The following is a 6,510-nucleotide window of genomic DNA, read 5'->3' as shown; positions in this document are numbered from 1 at the left end:
TCCCAACTTAATCTGGCCTCTGAAATTAATTTGCAGAAAGTAATGATACAAATCTTCTTACCAGGAAGAATTTACACCCTAATGCATTGCTGTCATTGATAGCTGTGTGATAGTGACATCATTTTAAACTAAAGATGATGCCATATCTTAATGCAAATTGCCCAAAATTTTAGAAATTAATGTTTCTTTGTTTGTTATCTTAACTTTTTTCCTTTCAGGTGGATTACTATGACTCCTTAAGAGTCCTGACACTAGAGACGTGTCTGAGCCCAAATACAGGCACAAACCTAAAATGCAGGAGGTGGGTGTGATAATGCTTTGAGGGGTCATACACATCTCACAGTAATAAACTACTATATTCATTATATGACCTCCCGATGTAGCATCGGAACTAAAATTTTGCAACACAGATTACTTTAGGTTAGAATCCACCCACTTCCAGGCATGAACATGTAATGCACATATTTTCACCATTGCAACAACATAACACTGCGACCTGGTATAAGTTTTAAAACTATCCAGGCTTAAACCATCACACATATGTATGATAAATGACTTAGAATCCAAACTCTAGAGTTTGTCATACATGCAAACCCATTTAGCATCTCACACATAGGAGAGAAAATTAAAGGTCAACTTATGATTTTAATTTCATGGTAATATAAACTATTGGGTCAATTTTCTCTTGAACTACATGAAATATTTAAGTGTGCATGGAACATATGTATGGTTATAGTCACACATCAATTGTTTTGTCTCTGATTGTACAAATACAGGTAAAATAAGAACTATTAATTGATTACATAAGACCTATTTCAGATTAAAATAAGTAAGTGAAGAATGAAATGGCTAGCATGGCTGCAGACATGTCTAAACATTTCAAACTTTACAAAATGGTTATATTTGAAGTGCTGGCACTTCTAATGATCAATCACATAAATCAGACACCTTACCATTGAATGTGACTAAACCAACATATATGTACAGAATTATTTGACAACATGCTAAGAATTATTGACAATGGATAAATAAGAAATTCAGAAATTATTTGATTTAAGTTTAAGTTGTCTGGGTATGTTTTAAGTTACTTCATTGAAATCTTGATTTAAGTTTAAGTTGTCTAGGTATGTTTTAAGTACTTAATTGAATTCTTAGATATACATGGTTAACTTGCATTTCAAGGTTTTGAATAATTCTATTATTATTAAAATTATAAATATATCATATTATATATACTTTAGTATAAATATCTGTATTTTATATACATATAATTTACACTTATTTGAATGGTATTGTTATTATATGCTTTAATGATGTATACCACTGGTAAATATGCTAGTTAAAATAACTTTTGCCACTCTCCCTTTAAAATACACAGATTATATCAAAATTCCACTCTATGTTCAATATGCATAGTAGTGAAGAGTTTGGTAATGGGATCACCTTTTGGGACAAATTATTTTGAAAAAGGAAAGGAGACCTTATTTACCATTCGCACCAATATCATGAAACATCTAATAATGTCATGTGTTATTGTAATCATTTCCTTCCAAGGAAAGTCAAGTTCATCAGTGTTCAGTCATTTCATGGTCATGTGTATTATATTCCAATTCCCTCTCATACAGTGGTGCATTCTCAGTGTGAGGAATTCCTTCACCTACGGAGGTCTGACTTTTCTATCAAAAAATACCTTCTGCCAATAGGTAACAGAGGACTGTTCAAAAGGTCAGGAAAATATCCAGGGGAGGACCCCATTAGAGACAAATGCTTCTAAATGTTGAGAGGAGACAGCTTCCATGAACAGAGCACATGCGTTTGGCTGACACAATGGACTTTGTACAACAAATTTCAACCAGATCCAGTTGAGAGAAAATCTAACTACGAGAACCACAGAGATTCTGTCCATCACAGACACCTGTTCAGCACAGTTAAGTTCCTGCTTTGATATCTGCAGGCATTGTTTAACATTACAGGTGTTCATCTTGAAAAGACTGTTACAATTACAAGGACATATGGAGACCAAAGAAGTCCACCAAAAATGACCCCTTAGGTACTTTGACAGTGACCCAAGGGGGTCAGGGGAGGCGTTGTAGGACAGGTGGACAAGTCTTGTTTTTGGAGCTGGACCATAAAACAATAAAAAACACATTCTGTGTCTATTTTTGAGAGACGTGTTGTCTCTCTCCACAGGGGTCATGGATACACAGGAACTGATCTGTATTTCACCCCCTCTCTCTTCTCCTTTAAGGTTTTGGTTACTGGAAATATACTAAACACATGTAACATTGGATATATCATATGTTGTGATGCTACAAAGGTTTCATCTTCATGTTTGGTGTTGTTTTAAAGGTCATGGTGCGATGGTTAAAAAGGTCTAATTTCTATAATGCTAAGAGAAAGTATATCAAAGTTTAAAATTTAAGACATAATCTGTACTCCTGTGATGGGTGTCAACTCATGAGGAGATCTAGATCACAGATGGTTAACAGTCCCATTTGGTGCTCCTTCAGGTCACGAGAACCGACCAACCAAATCCTGTTTTGAGATTTTATTATTCTTTGTCTCATTCTGTGTATATAAGGTGGCTTGGCAAGAGACTCTGGGAAGTATTCTTTAGCAAGAATCTTCCCCACACTTTGGGTGTGTGTATTCAGACATTATGGAAGCATTCTTTAGTAAGAATCTTCCCCACACTTTGGGTGTGTGTATTCAAACAGAATGGAAGACATCTTTAACAAGAATCTTTCTGAACCATTTTGGGTATATTATATTCATAATGGAAGTACTCTGTAGCCAGAGTGTCTATTGCCAGGTATGACTTTGTAACTTTTGCAACTGTTGATCATTTTAATTAATTGGACTTGAATCAAATTCTGTATGATATTGTTTAATTTATGTTTGAAGCTGAAACCTGCCTGGTATAATAAATTGTTACATTTGATTCATCTGAATTATTCAGAAATTGTATTGATTTATTTGAATTCTTTCAGAAATTGTTATGATCAGTAGATTAGAAGGAGTCTGGTATTACCGCAAGATTATCGTGTCAGGATATTATCACACTGAGGTTTTGATGTTCGAATGGAGCATGGGGCACATTCATTAAAACTCTCAGATTTATGTTTATCACCTGCCTTAGCAAGTTGCATGAGTGCTAAACTAAAGTAACTATTTTTATGATCGGAGCAAGCATGGAGCGGCCAGACATAAAAATATTAGTTTACCCGGTAACCTCTGACTAAGATCAGACTGACAATTTTGTGTCCGTGAGATGTACGCAAACGGCCGGCGTATGCTCTGTGCGATACCGGGTCCCTAATGAACGAATAACTAAGACTATGGGAATTAATAAATAATCAAACATCTAAATTATGATCAACAGATAATTGGAATAATGCACTAAATTCTTAGTATATTAAATTGGAGTCAGATTATAATTTAAACACAGAGATCAAAGAAATGAGTTTAATCATGATTATGGAATTATTCTTCTAGAAGCGCTGAGGAAGGAACGAACACGAGTCCCCTTCACCCACTCCACTTGCATCCGTCGTTGGGCTTGTGGATGGTACCTTACAGTATGCTGATTTAGTTATTGCTTTGACATGACTGCTGAAACTAAGGTCAGACTCCAGAATCACACCAAGATTCCTGACTTGATTTTTAGTTGTTTGACCCCTAGCGTCAAGGTATGCATTCACCTTGAGAACTTCATCTTTGTTTCCAAACGCAATGACTTCAGTTTTCTCTTTGTTTAACTGAAGAAAGTTTTGGCACATCCAACTGTTAACTTCATCAATGCATTTGCACAGGGAGTCAATGGGGCTATAGTCGTTAGGGGATAAAGCTAAGTAGATCTGGGTGTCGTCTGCATAACTGTGATAGGCAATTTTGTTCTCTCTCATTATTTGGCTTAGTGGGAGCATATACAGGTTGAACAGGAGTGGCGCAAGAATTGAGCCTTGCGGGACTCCGCATGTCATGGATGTCCACTCAGATTTATGGCCACCTATACTTACATAATAACCTCTCCCTTCTAAGTATGACTTGAACCATTTCAGGACCACCCCAGAAAGTCCGACCCAGTTTTCCAGCCTGTCAAGAAGTATGTTGTGATCGACAGTGTCAAAAGCAGCACTGAGGTCGAGTAGCACCAGCACTGATAGTTTGCCTGTGTCTGTATTGAGGCGAATATCATTTATTATCTTTATGAGCGCTGTCTCTGTACTGTGGTGTGGTCTGAAACCAGATTGAAAAATGTCAAAGTAACCATTAGAAATTAAGAATTTGTTCAGCTGATTGAAAACAACTTTTTCAATGATCTTGCCTATGAAAGGAAGATTTGAGATTGGTCTGTAGTTGCTCAATACAGTGTTATCTAGGTTGCTCTTTTTCAGGAGGGGCTTAACAACTGCAGTTTTAAGGGATTTTGGAAAAGTCCCAGAGTGAAGTGATGAATTTACCACTTTTAGGAGATCTGCTTCTAAACAGTTAAAGACACTTTTGAAAAAAGATGTTGGGAGTGTGTCAAGGGCACAGGTTGATGTTTTAAGATGCTGTACTGTTTCTTCCAAAATTTTACCATCAACTGCTTCGAAATCAGACATCGTAACTTCTTTCTGATGTTGTGGTCTGATTTGTCTGACCCCGGCACAGCTCAAGGATGTGCTGATCACCTTTCTGATATTATTGATTTTCTCAGAGAAGAAGTTAGCAAACTCACTACATTTGCTGTCTGAGAGCATTTCACTTGGAATGTGACTTGGGGGGGTTGTTAGTCTCTCTATAGTAGCAAAAAGAGTGCGTGTGTTATTTATGTTTTTGTTTATAATATTTGAAAAGAAAGTCTGTCTAGCTTTGCCTAGTTCCACACTGAAAGCATGAAGGCTGTCTTTATAGATATTATAATGGACTACAAGTTTTGTCTTCCGCCACATGCGCTCAGCTTTTCTGCATTGTCTCTTCATATTCTGCACCTCTGTTGAGTTTCTCCAAGGTGATTTTTGCCTGCCATTCTTCTTCCTGACTTTTACAGGAGCAATATCATCGATTACACTCTTAACTTTCGAATTAAAGGAATCAAGGAGAAAATCAACAGAGTCTGCAGATATGCTACAAAAACAATAGCAAGCAACTGGACTTAGGCTAAACTAAACAGACTTTAGATACTCACTGACAGGACAAAACGGACCATTACAAGACACCAAACACAAGGACTTTAAATAGGGAAAACTTAATGACCCACACCTGAAAAGAATAATGAGTAAGGGATCGGGGGGGAAATGACGAGACCTGGGAAATGCGTGGTCAGAATAAACCAATACTAAAACCACGCATCTCCCACATAAAACATTGTACTGTCAAACCCTGCCAAGCGGAACTAGATCTAAATACAAACAGATATCTGGCAGGATCCTGACAGAAATGACTTTAAAGCCGCAATCCATAACTTTTTTGGTTAAAAATATTCCAAAATCAATTTGTCGGATGTCTCTATGAAATAGCTTTTTTAAAACATTAATGATAGAAATTCAACATTACAGTATGATTAAAATATATCAATTTCAACATTTATTAAATTCAACTCAGTCACTTGTATTTTCTATTCTTTGCATTTTAGTTTCCATTTTTTTCTATTCTTTAGTATTTTAGTATCGTTTAGTAGTGTTTTTAGTTTTCTTGTTTTCATCTTTTGTTAAAAAATTCAATTTTATTACCACTGTGTCTTCCTTGTGTTGATGATACAGTTAAAGGTTTTACAAGCTGGTTAAACTATAAAAGGAAAACTTGTTGTTCTGTATCTTTTCGCATCACCAACATGTTTGCTGCATTTGCGCGCCTCTCACCCTGCGCTGGTTGCTATGATCGCGTCATCATAGACCTCATTATTCGGTCTAAAAGTCAGATTTTCATGGTATGTCCCCTTTAATGGTTTTATTGTACTATGACATTTTATTTAAGTAATGTGCAATTCAGACATTAATTAACTTTAGTGATGTTCTTAAAACATATTGTTAGAAATGTTTACTATAAATCCACTGTTGTATATTTTGCATTGTAAATTTTGGATTAAACTAATGTCAAACTAAATGTCAAAATTAAATGTTTGTCTTAAAACGAAGTGAATTGAGATTCATTTCTAATTCAGACCCATACACTTTAGTTCCTTGTATAACATTTTATTTATAGTGGTTTGTACACATAAAAGAATACATGACTGTAGATGAATAATATTAACTGTGAATAACTACTGCAGCTACCTCTGTTTGACAGGACAAAATGTAATTATAAGGGTAACACTTACAATTTACAATAAGGTTCATTAGTTAACATTAGTTAGCTACATTAGTTAACATGAACTGAGAATGAACTGCACTTATACAGCATTTATTAATCTTTGTTAATGTTAATTTCAACAGTTACTAATACTTTATTAAAATCTTGTTAACATTAGTTAATGCACTCTGAACTAAAATGAACAAACAATTAAAGCTTACATTTTTATTAACT

This window comes from Misgurnus anguillicaudatus, unplaced genomic scaffold (genome assembly GCF_027580225.2).
Source record: "Misgurnus anguillicaudatus unplaced genomic scaffold, ASM2758022v2 HiC_scaffold_26, whole genome shotgun sequence".
Classification (NCBI taxonomy): domain Eukaryota; kingdom Metazoa; phylum Chordata; class Actinopteri; order Cypriniformes; family Cobitidae; genus Misgurnus; species Misgurnus anguillicaudatus.
The sequence above is the reverse complement of the archived record's forward strand: the minus strand, read 5'-3'. Positions refer to the sequence as shown.